Source organism: Glycine max, chromosome 5, assembly GCF_000004515.6.
Source record: "Glycine max cultivar Williams 82 chromosome 5, Glycine_max_v4.0, whole genome shotgun sequence".
Taxonomy (NCBI): domain Eukaryota; kingdom Viridiplantae; phylum Streptophyta; class Magnoliopsida; order Fabales; family Fabaceae; genus Glycine; species Glycine max.
In genome coordinates this window covers 1,519,719-1,530,347 of record NC_038241.2, presented here as the reverse complement: position 1 = coordinate 1,530,347, position 10,629 = coordinate 1,519,719, and the positions used below count along the sequence as shown (strand labels likewise).

Genomic DNA, 10,629 nt, shown 5'->3' with positions numbered 1-10,629 from the left:
ACCATGAATAGATAGTTCCTTATTGTTTTTATTTTCATCTGTATAAAAAAAAAGTTCTTATGCTTGCGAACTTACTACTAGGTTAAGGAATTATTTATCACAATTACCACAATTTATTTTCAGTCATTTCTCTCTTTTCTTTTCCAAATACAAACCTAAAGTTTCAACAACTTTAGCATCTGAAAACATCTTCGCAAAATTTAATTCGAGTAAATCAACATATCTTTATTTGTTTTTTGGAATTAAATTTTCTCCAAAATTATACACACAACATAGTTCCCATTGTGCGGGAGGAAGTGGAATGAGATATTCACACATGGGTATGTGTTTTCAGCGGATTGCATGCATCATTATACAATGAAAAACACAAATAGAAGGAAAAGTTTATAAATAACTACAGGAAACTAAGATAATCTTTTACCAATGCCAAAATGGGGTTGGCATATGGATATCCTTCCAATTTCTCAAACATGATTCCATTCGTGCTTGGACTCCATGGGAAAACGTCAAGTCCTGTAGTAATTCATTTAAAGTTCTGTCTACTCCAGTGAGAGAATTACCAAGACCACTTAAAATCTCGGGCAGAGAAGGGCTTGGTCTCGAGAGCTCCACAACATTAACCTGGCATAGCTCAAGCATGATTACCAAAATAATTGTCTTCAGGTATATAAGCATACACAATCTTAAAATAAAGGTATTATCAAACCGACCTGTCTGCGGTATATTGGCCTTCAATTTTGCTATGGCAACAGCTCGAGAAAGGCCACCAATAGCATCAACCAAACCGTGAGAAGCTGTGTCCTTACGAGTCCTAACCCTTCCTTGTGCAACCTCTTCCATCTTGTCTACCTTGCAACAGAACAGCAACTGTCTGTAACTTGGATTTACAAAGAGGTTGAACAGAAGGCATGAAAAATAGATTATTGAATTTAAAACATACAGTCATAGATTTGGACAAAGCTGCCTTATCTTGAAATTGTTTATAAGCATGCTGCGCAGACTTGGAAAATAGCTCTGCTTCATCTAGTCAGTAGCAGAGAGAGAGAGAGGATGATTATGAGTACGAACCCTCAAATCAATCAAAAGTAAAAGATTAGTGCATAAATGACAGCAAAAGGAAGACATTAAAGACAAACAGGCTATATAAAAATAACTCTTAGATTAAAATCATCACCAGCATTAGAAAAATTATATTCCTACACTGCAAGCAAGCCCTGGGCCTGCTTAGGGTGATCTTTAGTGCCTCTCTATTTCCCCTCTATTTCTCACATAACAGAACGTAGAGGATAAAGGCAACAAGAATGTTCCATGCATTTCTCTTCTTTTGCCATAATCCGCTTGCCAAGATTAAAAAACTTTAAGACGGGCACAAAACTGCACTGATGACAACGTGGGCAACTGCAAGTCATTGAAAAGCATCTCTACATGTTTTGTATCATAAATTTAGACTATCTGCACCCGTAAGTCATTGCTCTGGTTCTGCTCATGCTTTTAGGGATACCTTGATGCTCTTTTCAGGGATTATGAAAAGGGAAAACTATAATTGATACCAGTATCAACTGATAGATGTGGAATCTGAGCCAGGTTTTATCCATTGTCCATCAAACTCTCTAATTGATTAAGGAACTTCCCTAATAACTGAATTCAAAGAATGAGAAATATATATTGAAATCCAAAACTGGTCTAAATGAAAAGGATTTTAGCTGGATTCAAATACTGCCGCAAAAATGGAATTTCATAATCAGCTTATTAGAACTGAACTGGAGATTATTCAGACAGATACTTTGTGTTTTCCATTCGCAAACAGACAGTGCCTCACAGTTAGATATCAGATGGTACGGTGCACTGGTTAATATTCTCTCCAGCTCCACTAGAACTTTATAACTGAACGTTAACAAATTCCATTACCTTAAAGAACGCTGTTCAGCTGCATGGAGCTCAGCATATCTACCCTTTGATATGATTTCTTTGTTGAAGCCAATCTTCTCAGAAAGTTTCCCAAGGTTAAATTTTCCTACAAAAATATATGTTATAGTGCTATACCATCAAACTAAAAGATTACAAAACCCAAGGAGGCAAGGACAATATCTGGGGAGCTGATTGTTTATGAAATTACAATGTCTTCCCTCATTATCTCAGAGCTCAAATGAATACTTTCTTTTCAGCCATAATTTCCTTTGGTTGCATTTAATTACCATTTAAATTTCAAACTGCTATATTTTTCTTCATCATAAAATGCTATAAATTATATTGACACAACTTATACTATGCTATATTATATCCTGGTCATGGAAAGTTAACAGAAACCAGAAATATGTAAATTCATGCATATCTACTCTTCTTTTATTTAAGTTAATTTTCAAGACCAGTTAAGTTAAGTAGATTTGGAGAAATTTCAGTAAAGGGAAAAATAGCTACAAATCAGAACAATCAGTAAGGTTATCTAGTGATATCTTGTGTATCTAAACCACCAAGAGTTTCCTATATTGAACAAAATATCAATTAGGTTTGAAACACAGAGAGATCATCTATATCAGTTGTCAAACATACTGTGTATCTCGGTTTGTAATAAATCTTAATTTATATTAGCAGTTTAATCATCCATACACCCAGGTTCACCTGTGACCACTCCAATTGAACCAGTTGAGGTAAGACTTTCTGCAACAATAACTCCTGCTCCCATTGCCATGTAGTACCCTCCACTTGCTGCCACATCAGACATTGAAGCAATGACTGGTTTTGAGGCAGCCAGAAGCCTGATTTCTCTCCACATCCAGAAGATCATGACAAAAAAACTTTATACTTAAACAAGCGAACTCAACAAAATACTTGCACTTAGCATCATAATTTCATGACAAAGATCACATAAGTTTTTCAAATTTAACTAGATCATTAAAGCACTAATAACTCCTCTCCAATCTAAAAGTAGCATCCCAAAGAAGTTCTAAAGGAAAAAATCAAAGCAGTACAAGTTTTTACCAAGTATTATTGCTTTGGTATAGATCTTTCTTAAATGCATCCAACCAACCATTTTTTGTATGTCATTTTAACAGACTGCATTTTGAACAGTGGGGAATTTACCAGCACTTGCAAATCAGAAGCAAGAGCATCCCCTCCTGGACTGTCAATTCAGATAATAGCAGCCCTGTATTTATTTGACTCTGAGGAGAAAAAGAAGGCTCAATGTGACCTCCAAAATTATGACACAAATATAATAACCAAAAAGAATAAAGCATAATAACATTGCCAAAAAGGTTCAGGTTTGGCACACAGCATCATAGATGAACAATGAAATCCAACGTTATCCATGTTATGGAATGGAAGTGTCCAATGTAAAAGGTAAGAAACAAAAATGAGTGTTTTGAGGCCTTACAGGGTGCAATAATGCTGAAAATTAGACAAGGTATTAGGATAGAAATGAGTTAAATTAAATTGCTAGAATGACAGTGATTTAGGCCAAGAAATTGATGGACAACTTGTTGAGACGATGACTAAAGCGCTTCCGATATTAAGTTTAAAGTTCATGGAGCTAAAGCTTAGCATTTCCATGGCAAATCTCAAGGAGTGCTGGAGTTATGAGAAATTTCCTTATTTGAATTTTGAATTTAGAATAAGTTTTAGATAGTGTTTTTGTTATCTTTGCAGATTTTATCTTTTATGTTTGGTTTCAGTTAGTAAATTTAAATTTCAAATAAATCTGATGGCAGATTAGATTTTTTTAGGAATTTCAAATTGGTTGTGAGCCTATACATAGATATTCTCATTTTATGAATTTCAATGGCTATATTCCTTCAATTTTAATATCTTCATTTTCTCTGTAAGTTCCAATATTTCTATATTTTTATTTTACAAAATATTTCCAACAGAAATAAAATTTAGAGATGCCATACCTGATACCACAGGTTTCTATGTTTAAGTATCTGAGATCACAATTACAAAAAAGGTTTGAAAAATTAATGATGTCAAGATACAAGCCAAGTGATTGAAAAAAGAAAAACAAAAGGGATTGTTTGTGGCCGAAAAGTATCTACCAAGATCAAAGGGAAATTTTATCATTATGTTATATGATTGGATCAATTATACTTTATGGTAGTAAATATTGAACTTTAAAAGGACAACAAGAGAAAAAAGTGGGAGTAGTAAAAATGAGTATCTTAAGAGTGAAGTATGAGCACATGCGAAAGAACAAGATATACAGAATGATTGTATACAATTTTTTTTTACATGACACATGTTAAGGGAAAAAATGACAGGAAATCAATTAAGATGGTTTGGGCATGTGCAAAGAAGGTCATCGGAGGCACCGATGAATAGAGTAGATTGCATGGATAAGGGAAACAAAAAAGACATTAAATTATTAAATCCCTCAAAATAATATCCATGAGATTTTGGTTATTGATCAAGTTGAATGATGTCATGTGATTTCATGTAACTGATCTCATTTGGTGGGGTGAGGTTATTGTTGCAATTTCTTATAGTTTTTTTTTTTTGAAAGGCGTTGCAATTTGTTATAGTGTCATGACAATAGTTAAATAATGTAATTCTAATCAAATCAAGATAACTATGATGTTACACTAATGAAAACTGCCACACTAAAAGTAAATAGCCCCAAAAAATTCCACTAATTATGTGCCGATTTAAAGAAGGTGAGTTTATAAGATTGTGTGTACCTCTAACTTTGCGTATCTTCCCAATTAGCTTCTCTCCAATTATACCAGAGCTACGGGCACTTAAAGGACTCTGGATACGACGAATACTCCCTGAAGCTCGGATGATGGCTATTAATTCTTTGCCACCTGATAGTCCAAGAGTTGATTTCCTAACTCCAGAGTATTTTCTGCATTTGAGAAAAGAAAATATAAGTGTATGGTTAATGTGAGTTGTTTGGCATATTTTAATTTATAAAAAAGTATCTATTCACATTATAAATCTGTTGGAAAACAAGAAGCCATATAGTAAATAATATATTGCAGTGGCAGCACACCACCCATGCCGCTCATTAGCAACTGAGACATGGTGGAATGCTCTGATACCAATTGATAGAACCTTAGGAGAACCACACCACAAAAGCTAGTTATTGATACCAGTGTACATCATGTACCTTGTCATCATAGATTATGTCTGATATGAAACCCTCTTCTTTAAGTCTCTCTACTTGATAGACACCTTTATTTATGAAGTTCTCAATATCTTCTCTTTTCTTTCCTGTATAAAATTTGCAGAAATCCAGAAGTTAATTTATTGATTCAAGATTCGAGTAGGTCTTTAAATACACTTGCATTGCACCTCTAGCAGAAGAGACTTTGTCCAGCCAATTTGTATAGATATTATCAAGCAATGCAGTAAACATCTCATGATGATCTTCAGACATGGTTTTACGGGTAAGCTGATCTCCAACACTTTTGTATTTGCCAATCCTTTCCACTTCTGGTTCAATTCCAAGATTCTCTAGAACACATAAGAGAATTAACAAATGAAAAAAAAAATAGTTTTAGGCTAACTATAGTAATCAAAGAACAAGGGTCTATGTGATTTGAGAAAGTGTTTTCTATTTGCACTTTTAATTATAAAAATGTTGCCTTATTTTCACTTTTTCTAGTATAAAGATTTGTATATGAAATTGTATGCTTATTTCTCTTCCACTATTTCTCATACAAATGTTTGGAAAAAAAGTGGTATTTTTGTAACTAAAAGCAAAAACAAGAAATAAAAAAACCGGAAAAAATTCCTTATATTAAAAATGCCCTAAATTTATAAGGATTTAGCAATAAGTCCCCTACCAATATCTACAAGATGGACAGGAGGGTAGAAAACAATTTTTCAATAACATAAAAAGCATGAACAATTAGCATGCCATAAGTTTTATTTTATTTATTACTTTATAGGGTGCACCAGAATCAGCTTACCTCTGAGAAATGGGGCTCGAACAGTCAATCCAAACAAAGAAAAATAAGCACTTGGAGGGGTAAGCAATATAATATTCTTTTTCTCGACATTAAGGGACATAAGCCACAACAAATTTTCCTACAAGCACCATCAACTATCAAAGCGGTTCATAAGTAGAAAATATCAGAACTTATAGATCGGAATATTAGATGATTCATAGCTTTGTATATATTTAGTACCGAGAATCATCAAATTTAGGGGGCACTTGGAAGAGCTTATAGTGAGTATAATTAAGCTTATAAAAATAGCCTATGACTATCATAAGTTCTTCTTAACTTATTTCAATAAGTTTTTTGGTGTAATTTATCAACATAAGATCTTGTCAGCTTAGTCCAATAAAATTCAAGGTCAAATTTATGGCATAAGTTCTAATGTGATAAGAGCTTATCAAATAAGCACTTAGGACCTGCTTGGATAAGTTTATCAAAAGCACTTCTAAGTGAAGAAAAATAAGAAGAAAAAAATGAAATGAGTTTCTTCATAAGCTAACATAAGTTAAAAAACATGTTAGAGAAGTTATATGAGAAAACTTTTACAAATTAGCTTATGCATAGAATAATTTTAGCTTATACAAAAGTTCATTTTATTTTTTTCTTCTTATTTTTTCATGCTAGAGGTGCTTTCAGAAGAAATTATCCAAACATGCCCTTAATTAAGTTATTTACCCAGCCGAATCTTAATGTATATAAACTTCAGTTGCTTCACAGCCTCAGTAAACCACATATATCAGTGTTCTTTGGGAGAAAAGAAAACATACTGATTCAGGCAACAGCGCTACCTACTTGCCACTTTAATATCTTATAAAAAATAAAAAAAAAATCGTATTTAACAAATAAATAATTTTCTTGAATTTTCTCTTAATGGATACATGATTAAAAAAATAAATAAATTGGCGAATCATTACATCTCTGTAACCAGTTCACGAGACCCTAGTATATAAAACAAGATTTTAAAAACGGAAAGTAACATTTAAAAAAAAGTTACATTTTAACAATACTTGTTCCTGCATTCTTTTTTTTTTTTTTTTTTCCAGCAGAGCAGTAATTTGACGCACCTGAATTTCTGAAATTCAAGATATGCCTTCGAATTTCTTCGACCTTTGCCCAACCACAATTTAAAACATCAATATGGAGATAGATGCCGGATATTCGAGGATCATAAGCTGCCTTGAAGAAATTATCACAGATTTGAGGCAGAGATAATCCCGGAGAGAACCTACTCTTGAGCTGATCCGATATCTAAAGCGAAGAAATATGCAAGATAGTGAACAACTAGTCACGCAGGTGACAACAGCGTGAGTGATAAGAGAATTATAAGATTGACTTGGTGGTTGAACGGAAGAGAAAGAAGTTGAAAAGAGGAGACAGAGATCGTAGGTTCGAATCATCTCACTAACAACAACTAACATTTGCCGATACAAGAAATTAACGTGAGTGAGAAGTTAAAAGAGAGAAGGAGAAACCTGGCCGTGCAACTTGATTGTGAGGTTGGCAGTGAACTTTTTCCAGTCTCCAGTGGGATAGTGCTCTTCGCCATCGACTAAGTCTTGTTTGGGGGGAGATGAAGAATAAAGAAGAAGGTGGAAGTGGAAGGAGAGTGGTGCGCGCGTGAGATATTGTTGAGGGCATTGGAATTGGGAGCGAGTAAGTGCAAATGATGATGATGGTGGCGGAAGCGGTGGATGCTAATGCGAGTGCGTGACATTTCCGTGAGTTTGCCGCTTCACCGCGGCAAAACGTGGGAGGGAAAAGGGTGCCAGAAATTTGCTTGTTGTCTGAGAAGGTAATGCTAAACGAGGTTCTAGAGATTAAAACAGTAATCCCTCTCGACTCATATGAGAAAAATAATTAATTTTATACTAATTAAAAAATTAATTAATATTATTTAATTTTTTTAGTTTAAAGTAAAAATTAGATTATTTTTAAAATATTTTTTATTGAAACTTATAATCATGAATAAAAAAAATATTAAAAAATAAAATTAAAATTAAATAAAAAATATTTTAGGAATGATACCACAAAATTAGTTATATTTAATTTATTTATACTTAACTTCAACGTAAAAAAAAAATTATATAAGTCGAGAGAGAGTATAATTCTGGATAAATCATGTCAAGTTTTGGATAAAGTCAAGCTATTATAAAATTTGTAATAGAAAAAAAAAATATGATCCTCTTAGATAAAACGATGTGCTTTAGAAGATAAAGAATAATGAGAAACATTGATTAAAAAATAATAATTGAGATTACAATCAACTTTTAAATTCTTTTCATCTATATTGGATTTTATCATAATTTTTAATTGTTGGTTTTCAAATGAATAAGTGTGAGAGTATTTTAACCAATTCAAATAATTAATTTTATTTATTTAAAATGATTAAGTTTTGAAACAACTTGTATATAATTTTAAGGTGTTGATTGAGAAGAGAGATACAAAGTTTTGTACATAGATTTAAGCTTCACTTAGACAATTATAAATTATGTTATCAGATAATTAATAAAGAATTTTCCTTCAAACATTATCCCATCTTTCTAAATTTATACTTAAAAAAATCCTTTATATTACAAAATTGAATACTCATTCTAAAGAGTGGTTTATTTTCTTAATTAATCCACTTTTTATACATTCTTTCTTGTCTTAATGGTGTGAAATACATTGAAAAAATGGTATGAACCATCCAAGATAAAAATTAACTGACGTAAAATTATTTTAAGTTAATTAGGTCAAGTCTAGAATATATAATTGTATTAAATACTTAAAAAAAATGTATTAAGTGAAACATACATGTAATTTATATAAAAAAATCATATAAATATTTATAAAAAATAAGCTAACGTAAAAATTTACACGACACAATTATGTAAAATTTTAAAACAGTAAAATGCATACTTATCAAGAGGGTGTTTGAACTTATATTTCCTTTATGGGGAGACAGCCCAATATCAGAATCTATCTTTTTTAGATCTAGGGTGGTCTAATATATTTTTTCAGCCGGCAATATGAGACTAATTCCTCTGCTTATAAATGTTTTTGTTTTCATATAACTAAGAATCAAAACTTATTTCATATATGTTTAAAAAACTCAAGTTACTACTAATTGTGAAGAGAGGGCCCTACAATGGAATCTATCCTCCACGCCACCAAGGTTTGTGTATCAAACATTTTCAAAAATCGCGGGCATGCTAAGGAAATAGTACATATATATTATTGCATCTTATTTAAATGCCGATTTCTTTGGAGATTATGCCCTTTCCAAATCCAAATGGAAAGCGACTTCGTCCTCAAAGCACGTCGATGATTTGAATGATGCACTGACGAATATTAATGCTGGAACCTAGTAGCTAGCTACTAGCTAGCAGTTCATTCACATGTGGTGTCCTGCATAGCATATTAGCATTGATAATGTCAAGTAGCATAATACTATTTGCTACAACAAACTCCTGTACCAGCTCGAAGATCATACTACGGCTTCAAGCTTAAACCTCACATTAGCATTAACTCCAAGCATTTCTCTGTTTATGAGGCCTGTGATATAATAAAGGAGTCCTGTGTCCTTCTGAGAGAGCTACAGGACATGTTTGATTCAATTTCAATTTTGCCTAGATTCATTTTTAAATGTCCATTTTTTTTAAATTGATTCATAGTGTGGTGCGATGTTGTGTTGATATGTGTCATGTGTGGAGTGTGGCTGGGTTGACTTGGGTGAATATACAAGTTTAGTTAGTCATGATAAGGGTTCAAGGGCTATGGTTATGGTTACTGTTTCGTAAGAATTAAGATTAAGTTTTGATGACAAAAAGAATGGTTGTAGCATGAGGTTCCACATGAATAATTATAAATTTAATGTACTTTGTTGGCTCAATTTTATTTTTTTTGGGTCGTTGAACATATGACTACAATTGAGGTTTGAGAAAGTCTAAGTTAGAAAGGGTCCGTTTTTGAAACAGTCTTTAGTCATTAGTTTCAACTTTTTAAAACACACTTCAAATAATTTTGCATAAGGCAAATAAGTGCATGCTTTCTTAGCGGTTAAAACCTTGATTGCACGAATTCCTATGCATCTAAATGGAAAAGATACAAGAGAAGTGTTGAGGACAAATTGTGTTTGAGGGGGTGCAACAATATCCCAAACATGCTCTAAAACAGTCATAATATCACCTCATCATATTTATTACTTATTTTACATATACTTAATTATTGACTTACATTTGCACACTTAAAAATAAAAGGACAGTAAAATTAAGAAACAACAATGGTAAGGAGAAAAAAGTGTAACTCAAACATATCATTTTCATAAATGTTAAATCATAATGCTATTTATAGTGATGTTGTTGAACGAGATGTTTGGGTAATGTAATTTATGTGATTTTGCTTAATATATGCGTGTCGTGTCTCTTTTGACGCTATTCTGAATAGCTTATGGATCCGAAAAAATGATTCTCAATGGATATTTTTTCTGGTTTTCAATTTTATTTCTTTTTCACCTATCCATTCTCAATTGCATGCGTCCCATGAAAAGGAGGAATTGAGCAGAAACGTACTCACAGATAATAGAAAGAATACAAACAATGAACTGTGGAGAACTTGGAAAGCCTTGCAAAGAGTTTCAGATTTCAAAATCAAAACTCAAAAAGTTGTGGGGAACTTGATAGTAGTAGACAACCCTTTGCGGTTTTCAGCAACA

General features: G+C 32.5%; 1 long non-coding RNA gene across 6 annotated transcripts; it reads right to left on the bottom strand.

Annotated features, from left to right (window-relative positions):
* Positions 1-204: 204 nt before the first annotated feature.
* On the bottom strand, positions 205-7,775 carry LOC100794820 (uncharacterized). 6 transcript variants are annotated; one of them, XR_005891695.1, is made up of 12 exons: positions 7,409-7,774; positions 7,001-7,184; positions 5,907-6,024; positions 5,287-5,448; positions 5,102-5,205; positions 4,671-4,837; positions 3,082-3,161; positions 2,620-2,765; positions 1,909-2,014; positions 941-1,023; positions 711-849; positions 205-621 (listed from the first exon to the last, which is right to left on the bottom strand). It is a non-coding gene; the product is annotated as an uncharacterized lncRNA (long non-coding RNA). The 6 variants fall into 6 exon arrangements; XR_005891696.1 differs by having other exon boundaries at positions 2,620-2,756; XR_005891698.1 differs by having other exon boundaries at positions 711-845; positions 2,620-3,161; positions 7,409-7,775.
* Between the last annotated feature and the right edge of the window lie 2,854 nt (positions 7,776-10,629).